General features: G+C 58.1%; 1 long non-coding RNA gene across 1 annotated transcript; it reads right to left on the reverse strand.

Moving 5' to 3' along the window:
* Positions 1–3,743: 3,743 nt before the first annotated feature.
* Positions 3,744–9,439, reverse strand: LOC141088253 (uncharacterized). Its single transcript, XR_012231867.1, has 2 exons — positions 9,166–9,439; positions 3,744–4,089 (listed from the first exon to the last, which is right to left on the reverse strand). It is a non-coding gene; the product is annotated as an uncharacterized lncRNA (long non-coding RNA).
* Positions 9,440–13,360: the final 3,921 nt, after the last annotated feature.

The following is a 13,360-nucleotide window of genomic DNA, read 5'->3' on the forward strand; positions in this document are numbered from 1 at the left end:
GGTGGTTACTACTAACCATCTTACTGGGAAAAAAAGACCTCCCTTGATTTAGGGAGGACTTCAGTGTCCACCACTTGAGCGCTTATGTGACCCGCAGGGACAGAAAGAAGGAACCGACGGTCCAGGGAGAACGGGTTCTTGTCCCAAGCTAACAGCAACGCATATTGTAAGGGACGGAGATGGAACTGTGCGATTGGGACTGCTTCAATCGCTGCCACCAGCTTTCTGAGAACTCTCATGCTGAAACGAATGGTATGAGAAGTCGGTCGGGAAAAAGTCTGCGCTGCCTGTTGTAAGGCTAGGGTCTTTTCTGGAGGGAGAATGACCAACCCGCGGGAAGTGTTCAAGATCATTCCTAAAAAGGAAATCTGTTGAGCCGGTTTTGGGAAAGACTTTTTTATCTGCCATCCCAGGCGAGAAAGTGTATTTACTGTTATATCCACGGATTCCTTGCAGGCTGGAAGGGACAGACCCTTGATGAGCAGGTTGTCCAGGTATGGTAACACCACCACTCCCCGAGTGTGGAGAATGGCCATGACAGTCGCCATGACCTTGGTAATGACCCTGGAGGTGGTGGCGAGTCCGAAGGGCAAGGCAACGAACTGGAAGTGTTCCTTATGAATTGCAAAATGCAGGAAATGTTGGTGGGAAGGGCAGATCGGAATGTGAAGGTAAGCGTCCTTGATGTCGATGGATGCTAGGAACTCTCCTTATTCCATGGAAGCGACAACTGATCAGAGAGATTCCATTCGGAATCTCCGTACCTTGACAAACTGACTTAACAGTTTGAGATCCAGAATGGGCCGCATCGTCCCGTCCTTCTTTGAAACCACAAAAAGGTTTGAATAAAAACCCCTGAACCTTTCGTGCTGAGGGACCGGAATGATGATTCCGTTCCTTTGCAGAGCCCGAACAGCCCGAAGGAATGCTCTTAGAATTTTCTTCTCCCCCCCCCCCCAAGAAAAAGACATCTCGTATCCGGAGGCCACCAGCTCCCTAACCCACTTGTTGTTGACGACCGCGAGCCAGGTGTGACTGAAGGAAAGTAGACGACCGCCTATTTTGTCGGTGTCCGCCGGATACTGCAAGTCATTGCGTAGAAGATCTACGAGATCTGGCTCCTCTAGATCCAGATGCCCTAGGCCTGGGCTTCCAAGAGCGGTTAGGTCTGGGATCCTCTGTCTCCTCGCGGGGACCGACCTGAACCGGAAGAGACTGTAGAAGAGGACCAACTGGAGTTGTTGCGAAGAGATCGAAAGCGCGTCGGCTGTTGGTTCCGAAATGGCCGAACAGCCTTTTGTTGAGGAAGGAATTTACTTTTTCCCCCGGTAGTATCAGAAATGAGCTGGTCCAGTTTCTCTCCAAAAAGACGACCAGTTTGATAGGGCAGAGAAGTAAACGATCTTTTAGATGTGGCATCTGCCCGCCAGTCGCTGAGCCATAGGGCTCTTCTAATGAAGATCGCATTAGCGGCAGTTTGAGCAGCGCAATTGGCGGCATCTAAAGAAGCGTGCACTACAAAGTCCGCTGCGTGAATTATCTGCCTGGCGACACCAGGAAGACTGGTGCCCTGGAAGGCTGTAATTAAGACTTATGCCCAAGCGGCTAATTGCCTTAGTGACCCAAGTCGCCGCGAAAGATGAAAAAAGCGCCACTCCTGAAGGTTCAAAAACTGAGCGGGCAAGGTAGTCAATTTGACGATCGGAGGGGTTTCTGAGGAGCCCTCACAAACGGATAGGAGCGTTTTAAAAGCAAGACGCGATACAGGAGGGTCCACCAAAGGGGACTGTAACCAATCCTTCATTAGGTCTGGAACAAAAGGGTATTTTGCCTCAGTAGACTTTTGCCCTGTGAACCGCTTATGTGGCCGATCCCTATGTTTCTGGACAATGTCCTTAAACTCCGGATGGCTGGTAAATAACCTGTATACACGTTTGGTTCTCTTAAATGAGATAGCGTGTGCTGGAGCGGGAATATTTTCCTTATCCAACTCCAGAATCCTGTTGACTGATTCTATAAGAGAATCAAGCGACTCTTGGTCATTTGGGGGATTCTGAGGGGCTGACGTTTCAGATTCGAATTCAGAGTCGTGCTCGCCGCGAACATTAGGAGAGGGAGAGCGAGAGACAGAACTCGCCGATGCTGAAGCGTGACTAGAGGACGCGTCATGGGTCCGCTTTCTAGAGACCTGACCATCCCTTGAACGAGTACGGCCCCTGCTGGTGGACAGTTCCCGGCCGTCGCCAGAGCCCTCCTCGGGAGGTAAAGACGCTTTCTGCCTTAAAGAGGTCTCCCTAAGTGAGTCTATAGCCTGGGTCAGTGACTCCACCGACCGTGACAGGGACGTAGCCCACTCAGGGGATTAAACGCAGGAAATCCGTCAGCAGCGGTGGCGGCGAGGGACGTTTGAGCGCAAGCCGGGTCACAGCCCGTGCATAAGGGATTAGTCTGGGCACTGGGCAAGGCAGTCTTGCAAGTGGTACACAAGGTAAAAAACGCGGCGTTCTTCTTAGCAGCCCGTTTAGCCTCCTTAGATTGAGACATAGCGCTCCTGAAAGGGTTAAAAGCAGAGTCTGGTCTGCAGTTGCAGGGAATGTGCCGAGAAGGGGTTAAGCTTTGTTCCTATGCGGTGTCCCCGGGAGGAATAGCGGTGGCCCTGTGGTGTCACCCGATAACCAGCAGAGTGCGCGCCACACATTCCGAGTCCAGAGAAGGCTGAAGTAAATGACATGGCCCCCGAGACTAGGATTGCGCGTCTCGTAAGGGATCGAGAGGCGCCAAGGAGGGGGGACAGCGGCGCAAGCGTGTGCGGCGTTATTCAAATTGCGGTCTAGTAGGCCGGAAAAGCCGGGTACTACATTTTTGGCCTACCCACGGTAAGCGCCGGGTTTGGGGGGGCGCCTGTGCACCTCCGCTGAGACAAAGTCAGCACCTCTCCCATGAAACAGGACCCGACCCCATACCTCTACTCCAGTGCTCAGGCCGGCCACGCTGTCCGGGGCCATCCATGCAGGTCTTCTCATCCTCCTGGGCTGATGTAGCAGAGCTGGAGGCGTTCTTAAAGGGGTATGCTCAATCGATCCTCCCTATGGGCAGGGGGATGGAGAGCTATGGGGTTGATTTAGGGCATTCAGAAGCGCTGTTCCAGTCTTTTCCATTGCACTCCATGCTTCGTCTGTCGCGCTCCAGAGCCCTCCTCGTGCCCTCGTATCTGTGGATTACCGGGACCGTAAAGGAAGCATCGCCAGAGGAATCAGCCCCGTTTGTCGCAGGAAAGTGTACGGGGAGGTATACTCCGCGTGCTTGCCTGTTGCTGGTTCAGGGGAGAGCGGGCCGTAGAAAGGAACAGTCGCCCCCTTCACTCCGTTAATTAAAAAATTACAGAAAAATCAAAAAGGAAAAAACGGTGGGGTCTGAAGCCAGATCCAAGTGCCTCCTACAGACACTAAGCAAGAACTGGAGAAATCTCCTCCAGCGAGAGGGTGTATACTGCAGGGGAGGAGTTACATTTTTTTCTGGTTTACTTAGTGTCTTCCTAGTGGCAAGCAGCATAACACCCACTGTCTGTGTCCCCCAATGAGGCGTAGGAGAAATTGTATTGCATTACTTAACACAAAATTAATTTCTCATTGAATACACTATAGGACATGAAAATGAGTAAAGGGAAGGGGATCTAGGTGGACCCTATGCCATAGATAACACGTCCTAGGATGACCCATAAAACAAAACAAAAAAAAAAAACATAAAACAAAGCCCCAAAAAAAGACATAGAGAAGCATCAAAGTACAGACAGTGTAAGGCAACTATGGTAAAGGTGAGAACTAAATATTGGACAAAGGAAATGAAAAGGTGGTAGACCCCCACAGGACCAACCCTAGCAAGCCGTCGGAAGAGGGGAGGATAATTTCAGAGATCTTAGACTCCTCAATTGGACATCAGAGTGGCGCTGGGTCACACCTATTTTGGCAGAACATGGATGGTGGAGGCACCAGCACTCCACTTGGTGGAGAGATGACAAATGATGAATTGGCATCCAAAGAGGTTACTGTGGAGGGCACGGCGAGAGAAGATGGAGGAAACCCACAACACCTAGAAGAAAATAAAGACATTTATGTAAGTAAAATCTTGCCTAAGGTACAAAAAGCCACGGCCGCCCCTCCCAATATTCACACCGTGATCTAATGCCAATCAGCTAAAATGTACAACCTGAACATGAGGTTATTACTTTACATTCTGATCAGACTGTATGAAGCCCACTACCACGTCACAGCGACCAAAACAGGGGGGCCCTAGCCTTAAAGGTGCAGCGCCGGGGGAAAACCTTGGTTACAGCGGCAGAGCGAGCGGCAGCGTACTTCCTTCCCTAGGCAGACCCCGAGCACGAAGTCCCATGCAACCTACACCCACTTCCCCAGTCAGACTCCCAGCATGCAGTCCCATGCAAGCATCATCCCCTTCTTCCCAGGCAGACCCCCCCTTCAGCATGCGCACGCAGCCCCAAGCAAGCAACATCACCCCCTTCTTCCCAGGCAGACCCCCCTTCAGCATGCGCACGTAGCCCCAAGCAAGCAACATCACCCTCTTCTCCCCAGGCAGACCCCCCTCCAGTATGAACATGCAGCCCCATGCAAGCAACATCACCCTCTTCTCCCCAGGCAGACCCCCCTCCAGTATGAACATGCAGCCCCATGCAAGCAACATCACCCTCTTCTCCCCAGGCACACCCCCCTCCAGCATGCACATGCAGCCCCATGCAAGCATCATCACCCTCTTCTCCCCAGGCAGACCCCCCTCCAGCATGCACATGCAGCCCCATGCAAGCATCACCCCATTCTCCCCACGCAGACTCCCCTCCAGCATGCACATGCAGCCCCATGCAAGCATCACCCCCTTCTCCAAGGCAGACCCCCTGCAGTATGCAGCCACATGCAAGCATCATCACCCCGTTCTCCCCAGGCAGACCGCCCTCCAGCATGCACATGCAGCCCCATGCAAGCAACATCACCGCCTTCTCCCAGGCAGATCGGCTCCAGCATCCAGCCCCATTCAAGCATCATCACTCCCTTCTCCCCAGGCAGACCACCCCCCATAACGCACATGCAGCCCCATGCAAGCAACATCACCCCCTTCTGCACAGGCAGACTCCCCCCCAGCATGCACATGCAGCCCCATGCAAGCAACACCACCCCCTTCTCCCAGGCAGACCCCCTCCAGAATGCACATGCAGCCCCATGCAAGCATCACCCCCTTCTCCCAGGCAGACCCCCTCCAGCATGCAGCCCCATGCAAGCATCATCACCCAGCTCTCCCCAGGCAGCCCGCCCTCCAGCATGCACATGCAGCACCATGCAAGCAACATCACTCCTTCTCCCCAGGCAGACCACCCAGAAAGCACATGCAGCCGCATGCAAGCAACATCACCCCCTTCTTCCAGGTAGACGCCCTCCAGCATGCACATGAAGCCCCATGCAAGATTCATCACTCCCTTCTCGCCAGGCAGACCCCCCTCCAGCATGCACATGCAGCGCCATGCAAGCATCATCACTCCCTTCTCCCTAGCCAGACCCCCCCCTCCAGCATGCACATGCAGCGCCATGCAAGCATCATCACTCCCTTATCCCTAGCCAGACCCCCCTCCAGCATGCACAAGCAGCCCCATGCAAGCAACATCACCCCCTTCTCCCCAGACAGACCCCCCCTCCAACATGCATATGCAGCCCCATGCAAGCATCACCCACTTCTCCCCAGGCAGACCCCCCCCTCCAGCATGCACATGCAGCCCCATACAAGCAACATCACCCCCTTCTCCCCAGACAGACCCCCCCTCCAACATGCATATGCAGCCCCATGCAAGCATCACCCACTTCTCCCCAGGCAGACCCCCCCTCACGCATGCACATGTAGCCCCATGCAAGCAACATCACCCCCTTCTCCCAAAGCATCCCCCCCTCCAGCATGCAGCCCCATGCAAGCACCATCACCCCGTTCTCCCAAAGCATTCCCCCCTCCAGCATGCACATGCAGCCCCATCACTCCTTCTCCCCAGGCAGACCACCCAGAAAGCACATGCTGGGTGGTCTGCCTGGGGAGAAGCAACATCACCCCCTTCTCCCAGTCAGACCCCCCCGTCCAGCATGCACATGACGCCCCATGCAAGATTCATAACTCCCTTCTCCCCAGGCAGACCCCCCTCCAGCATGCACATGCAGCCCCATGCAAGCAACATCACCCCCTTCTCCCCAGGCAGACTCCCTCCAGCATGCACATGAAGCCCCATGGAAGATTGATCACTCCCTTCTCCCCAGGCAGACCCCCCCAACATGCAGCGCCATGCAAGCATCATCACTCCCTTCTCCCTAGCCAGACCCCCCTCCAGTATGCACATGCAGCCCCATGCAAGCATCATCACTCCCTTCCCCCTAGCCAGACCCCCCGTCCAGCATGCACACGCAGCCCCATGCAAGCAACATCACCCCCTTCTCCCATGGCAGACCCCCCTCCAGCATGCACATGCAGCGCCATGCAAACATCATCACTCCCTTCTCACTAGCCAGACACCCCCTCCAGCATGCACAAGCAGCCCCATGCAAGCAACGTCACCCCCTTCTCCCCAGGCAGACCCCCTTCCAGCATGCACATGCAGCCCCATGCAAGCAACATCACCCCCTTCTCCCCAGGCAGACCCCCCCCTCAAGCAAGCACATGCAGCCCCATCACCCCCTTCTCCCCAGGCAGGCACCCCCTCACGCATGCACATGCAGCCCCATGAAAGCAACATCACCCTTTTATCCCCAAGCAGACCCCCCCAGCATGCACATGCAGCCCCATGCAAGCAACATCACCCCTTTGTGCCCAGGCAGACCCCCTCCAGCATGCACATGCAACCCCATGAAAGCAACATCACCCCCTTCTCCCCAGGCAGGCCCCCTCTCCAGCATGCACATGCAACCCCATACAAGCAACATCACCCCCTTCTCCCCAGGCAGACCCCCCCCCCTCAAGCAAGCACATGAAGCCCCATGCAAGCAACATCACCCCCTTCTCCCCAGGCAGGCACCCCCTCAAGCATGCACATGCAGCCCCATGCAAGAAACAGCACCCCTTTTTCCCCATGCAGACCCCCCCAGCATGCACATGCAGCCGCATGCAAGCAACATCACCCCCTGGTGCCCAGGCAGACCCCCCCAGCATGCACATGCAGCCCCATGCAAGCAACATCACCCCCTTCTCCACAGGCAAACGCAGCCCCATGCAAGCAACATCACCCCCTTCTCCCCAGGCAGACACGCCTCCAGCATGCAGCCCCATTCAAGCAACAACACGCGCTTCTCCCCAGGCAGACCCCCCCTCCAGCATACACACGCAGTCCCATGCAAGCAACAAAACCCCCTTCTCCCCAGGCAGACCACCCAGCATGCATCCCCATGCAAGCAACATCACCCTTCTCCCCAAGCAGACCGCCTTCCAGCATGCACGCAACATCACCCCTTTCTCCCCAGGCAGACCACCCAGCATGCACATGCAGCCCCATGCAAGCAACATCACCCTTCACCCCAAGCAGACCCCCTCCAGCATGCACATGCAGCCCCATGCAAGCAACATCACCCCCTTCTCCCTAGCCAGACCACCCCACCAGCATGCACATGCAGCCCCATGCAAGCAACATCACCCCCTTCTCCCAGGCAGACCCCCTCCAGCATGCATCCCCATGCAAACATCATCACCCCATTCTCCCCAGGCATCCCGCCCTCCAGCAAGCACATGCAGCCCCATGCAAGCAACATTACCCCCTTCTCCCCAGGCAGACCCCCCCTCCAGCATGCACATGCAGCCCCATGCAAGCAACATCACCCCCTTCTCCCCAGGCAGACCCCCCCTCAAGCATGCACATGCAGCCCCATGCAAGCAACATTACCCCCTTCTCCCAGGCAGACCCCCCCCCTCCAGCATGCACATGCAGCCCCATGCAAGCAACATCACCCCCTTCTCCCCAGGCAGACCCCCCTCAAGCATGCACATGCAGCCCCATGCAAGCAACATTACCCCCTTCTCCCAGGCAGACCCCCCCCCTCCAGCATGCACATGCAGCCCCATGCAAGCAACATCACCCCCTTCTCCCAGGCAGACCCCCGCTCAAGCATGCACATGCAGCCCCATGCAAGCAACATCACCCCCTTCTCCCAGGCAGACCCCCCCTCAAGCATGCACATGCAGCCCCATGAAAGCAACATCACCCCCTTCTCCCAGGCAGACCCCCGCTCAAGCATGCACATGCAGCCCCATGCAAGCAACATCACCCCCTTCTCCCAGGCAGACCCCCCTCAAGCATGCACATGCAGCCCCGTGAAAGCAACATCACCCCCTTCTCCCCAGGCAGACCCCCCTCAAGCATGCACATGCAGCCCCATGAAAGCAACATTACCCCCTTCTCCCAGGCAGACCCCCCCCTCCAGCATGCACATGCAGCCCCATGCAAGCAACATCACCCCCTTCTCCCAGGCAGACCCCCGCTCAAGCATGCACATGCAGCCCCATGCAAGCAACATCACCCCCTTCTCCCAGGCAGACCCCCCCTCAAGCATGCACATGCAGCCCCATGAAAGCAACATCACCCCCTTCTCCCAGGCAGACCCCCGCTCAAGCATGCACATGCAGCCCCATGCAAGCAACATCACCCCCTTCTCCCAGGCAGACCCCCCCTCAAGCATGCACATGCAGCCCCATGAAAGCAACATCACCCCCTTCTCCCAGGCAGACCCCCGCTCAAGCATGCACATGCAGCCCCATGCAAGCAACATCACCCCCTTCTCCCAGGCAGACCCCCCCTCAAGCATGCACATGCAGCCCCGTGAAAGCAACATCACCCCCTTCTCCCAGGCAGACCCCCCCTCAAGCATGCACATGCAGCCCCGTGAAAGCAACATCACCCCCTTCTCCCAGGCAGACCCCCCCTCAAGCATGCACATGCAGCCCCGTGAAAGCAACATCACCCCCTTCTCCCAGGCAGACCCCCGCTCAAGCATGCACATGCAGCCCCATGCAAGCAACATCACCCCCTTCTCCCAGGCAGACCCCCCCTCAAGCATGCACATGCAGCCCCATGAAAGCAACATCACCCCCTTCTCCCCAGGCAGACTCCCAGCTCTTGCATGAACATCCACCTACCTGATCTGTGACCCCAAAACACTCCAAATCCCGCTATGACACGTGCTCTATGGAGAATGACCCCAAACCACTCCAAATACCGCACAAAATGCTCCAATTCCCACCATGACATCCGCAGCTTCCTCTGTCTGCTCTGCTGCTCTATGTGGAGGAAGAGGCCCCGCCCCTTGTGGTCACATGGGCATGACGTCAGCAGAGGTCCTTTAGCCGACTTGGATTTAGCCTCTACCGTGATCTCTGGGGAAAGTGGTTGTCACGTGGTGCAGTGCGCATGCGGAGTTGTGTATGAGACGAAGTGGGGCCGTGCGTGCGTAACGTGGGTACAGCGGAGCCGTGCGTGCGTAACGTGGGTACAGCGGAGCCGTGCGTGCGTAACGTGGGTACGGCGGAGCCGTGTGTGTAACGTGGGTACAGCGGAGCCGTGCGTGCGTAACGTGGGTACGGCGGAGCCGTGTGCGTGCGTAACGTGTGTACAGCGGAGCCGTGCGTGCGTAACGTGTGTACAGCGGAGCCGTGCGTGCGTAACGTGTGTACAGCGGAGCCGTGCGTGCGTAACATGTGTACAGCGGAGCCGTGCGTGCGTAACGTGGGTACAGCGGAGCCATGTGTGTGTGTAACGTGGGTACGGCGGAGCCGTGCGTGCGTAACGTGGGTACAGCGGAGCCGTGCGTGCGTAACGTGGGTACAGCGGAGCTGTGCGTGCGTAACGTGTGTACAGCGGAGCCGTGCGTGCGTAACGTGTGTACAGCGGAGCCGTGCGTGCGTAACGTGGGTACAGCGGAGCCATGTGTGTGTGTAACGTGGATACAGCGGAGCCGTGTGCGTGTGTAACGTGGGTACAGCGGAGCCGTGTGTGCGTAACGTGGGTACAGCAGAGCCGTGTGTGTAACGTGGGTACGGCGGAGCCGTGCGTGCGTAACGTGGGTACTGCGGAGCCGTGCGTGCGTAACGTGTGTACAGCGGAGCCGTGTGTGTGTGTAACGTGGGTACAGCGGAGCCGTGCGTGCGTAACGTGGGTACAGCGGAGCCGTGCGTGCGTAACGTGGGTACGGCGGAGCCGTGCGTGCGTAACGTGTGTACGGCGGAGCCGTGTGTGTAACGTGGGTACGGCGGAGCCGTGCGTGCGTAACGTGGGTACGGCGGAGCCGTGCGTGCGTAACGTGTGTACGGCGGAGCCGTGTGTGTGCGTAACGTGGGTACAGCGGAGCCGTGTGCGTGCGTAACGTGGGTACAGCGGAGCCGTGCGTGCGTAACGTGGGTACAGCGGAGCCGTGCGTGCGTAACGTGTGTACAGCGGAGCCGTGCGTGCGTAACGTGGGTACAGCGGAGCCGTGTGCGTGCGTAACGTGGATACAGCGGAGCCGTGTGCGTGTGTAACGTGGGTACAGCGAAGCCGTGTGCGTGCGTAACGTGGGTACAGCGGAGCCGTGTGTGCGTAACGTGTGTACAGCGGAGCCGTGCGTGCGTAACGTGTGTACAGCGGAGCCGTGTGTGTGTGTAACGTGGGTACAGCGGAGCCGTGTGCGTGCGTAACGTGTGTACAGCGGAGCCGTGCGTGCGTAACGTGTGTACAGCGGAGCCGTGCGTGCGTAACGTGGGTACAGCGGAGCCATGTGTGTGCGTAACGTGGATACAGCGGAGCCGTGTGCGTGTGTAACGTGGGTACAGCGGAGCCGTGCGTGCGTAACGTGGGTACAGCGGAGCCGTGCGTGCGTAACGTGTGTACAGCGGAGCCGTGCGTAACGTGGGTACAGCGGAGCCGTGCGTGTGTGTAACGTGGGTACAGCGGAGCCGTGTGTAACGTGGGTACAGCGGAGCCGTGCGTGCGTAACGTGGGTACAGCGGAGCCGTGCGTGCGTAACGTGTGTACAGCGGAGCCGTGTGTGTAACGTGGGTACGGCGGAGCCGTGCGTGCGTAACGTGGGTACGGTGGAGCCGTGCGTGCGTAACGTGGGTACAGCGGAGCCGTGTGTGTGTGTGTGTAACGTGGGTACAGCGGAGTCGTGTGCGTGCGTAACGTGGGTACAGCGGAGCCGTGCGTGCGTAACGTGTGTACAGCGGAGCCGTGCGTGCGTAACGTGGGTACAGCGGAGCCATGTGTGTGTGTAACGTGGGTACAGCTGAGCCGTGTGTGCGTAACGTGGGTACAGCGGAGCCGTGCGTGCGTAACGTGTGTACAGCGGAGCCGTGCGTGCGTAACGTGGGTACAGCGGAGCCGTGCGTGTGTGTAACGTGGGTACAGCGGAGCCGTGTGTAACGTGGGTACAGTGGAGCCGTGCGTGTGTGACTTGTGTACAGCGGAGCCGTGCGTGCGTAACGTGGATACAGCGGAGCCGTGCGTGTGTAACGTGTGTACGTAACCTGTGTACAGCAGAGCCGTGTGTGTGTAATGTGGGTACAGCAGAGCCGTGCGTGTGTGTAACGTGGGTACAGCGGGGCCGTGCGTGTGTGTAACGTGGGTACAGCGGGGCTGTGTGTGTGTAACGTGGGTACAGCGGGGCCGTGTGTGTAACGTGGGTATAGCGGAGCCGTGTGCGTGCGTAACGTGGATACAGCGGAGCCGTGTGCGTGTGTAACGTGGGTACAGCGGAGCCGTGTGCGTGCGTAACGTGGGTACAGCGGAGCCGTGTGTGCGTAACGTGTGTACAGCGGAGCCGTGCGTGCGTAACGTGTGTACAGCGGAGCCGTGTGTGTGTGTAACGTGGGTACAGCGGAGCCGTGTGCGTGCGTAACGTGTGTACAGCGGAGCCGTGCGTGCGTAACGTGTGTACAGCGGAGCCGTGCGTGCGTAACGTGGGTACAGCGGAGCCATGTGTGTGCGTAACGTGGATACAGCGGAGCCGTGTGCGTGTGTAACGTGGGTACAGCGGAGCCGTGCGTGCGTAACGTGGGTACAGCGGAGCCGTGCGTGCGTAACGTGTGTACAGCGGAGCCGTGCGTGCGTAACGTGGGTACAGCGGAGCCGTGCGTGTGTGTAACGTGGGTACAGCGGAGCCGTGTGTAACGTGGGTACAGCGGAGCCGTGCGTGCGTAACGTGTGTACAGCGGAGCCGTGTGTGTAACGTGGGTACAGCGGAGCCGTGCGTGCGTAACGTGTGTACAGCGGAGCCGTGTGTGTAACGTGGGTACGGCGGAGCCGTGCGTGCGTAACGTGGGTACGGTGGAGCCGTGCGTGCGTAACGTGGGTACAGCGGAGCCGTGTGTGTGTGTGTGTAACGTGGGTACAGCGGAGTCGTGTGCGTGCGTAACGTGGGTACAGCGGAGCCGTGCGTGCGTAACGTGTGTACAGCGGAGCCGTGCGTGCGTAACGTGGGTACAGCGGAGCCATGTGTGTGTGTAACGTGGGTACAGCTGAGCCGTGTGTGCGTAACGTGGGTACAGCGGAGCCGTGCGTGCGTAACGTGTGTACAGCGGAGCCGTGCGTGCGTAACGTGGGTACAGCGGAGCCGTGCGTGTGTGTAACGTGGGTACAGCGGAGCCGTGTGTAACGTGGGTACAGTGGAGCCGTGCGTGTGTGACTTGTGTACAGCGGAGCCGTGCGTGCGTAACGTGGATACAGCGGAGCCGTGCGTGCGTAACGTGTGTACGTAACCTGTGTACAGCAGAGCCGTGTGTGTGTAATGTGGGTACAGCAGAGCCGTGCGTGTGTGTAACGTGGGTACAGCGGGGCCGTGCGTGTGTGTAACGTGGGTACAGCGGGGCTGTGTGTGTGTAACGTGGGTACAGCGGGGCCGTGTGTGTAACGTGGGTATAGCGGAGCCGTGCGTGTGTGTAACGTGTGTACAGCGGAGCCGTGCGTGTGTGTAACGTGGGTACAGCGGGGCCGTGCATGCGTAACGTGTGTACGTAACCTGTGTACAGCGGAGCCGTGTGTGTGTAACGTGGGTACAGCGGAGCCGTGTGCGTGCGTAACGTGGGTACAGCGGAGCCGTGCGTGCGTAACGTGTGTACAGCGGAGCCGTGCGTGCGTAACGTGGGTACAGCGGAGCCATGTGTGTGTGTAACGTGGGTACAGTGGAGCCGTGTGTGCGTAACGTGGGTACAGCGGAGCCTTGCGTGTGTACAGCGGAGCCGTGCGTGCGTAACGTGGGTACAGCGGAGCCGTGCGTGTGTGTAACGTGGGTACAGCGGAGCCGTGTGTAACGTGGGTACAGTGGAGCCATGCGTGTGTGACTTGTGTACAGCGGAGCCGTGC

This window comes from Dendrobates tinctorius, unplaced genomic scaffold (genome assembly GCF_039654945.1).
Source record: "Dendrobates tinctorius isolate UK_male_01 unplaced genomic scaffold, ASM3965494v1 ptg000038l, whole genome shotgun sequence".
Lineage (NCBI taxonomy): Eukaryota > Metazoa > Chordata > Amphibia > Anura > Dendrobatidae > Dendrobates > Dendrobates tinctorius.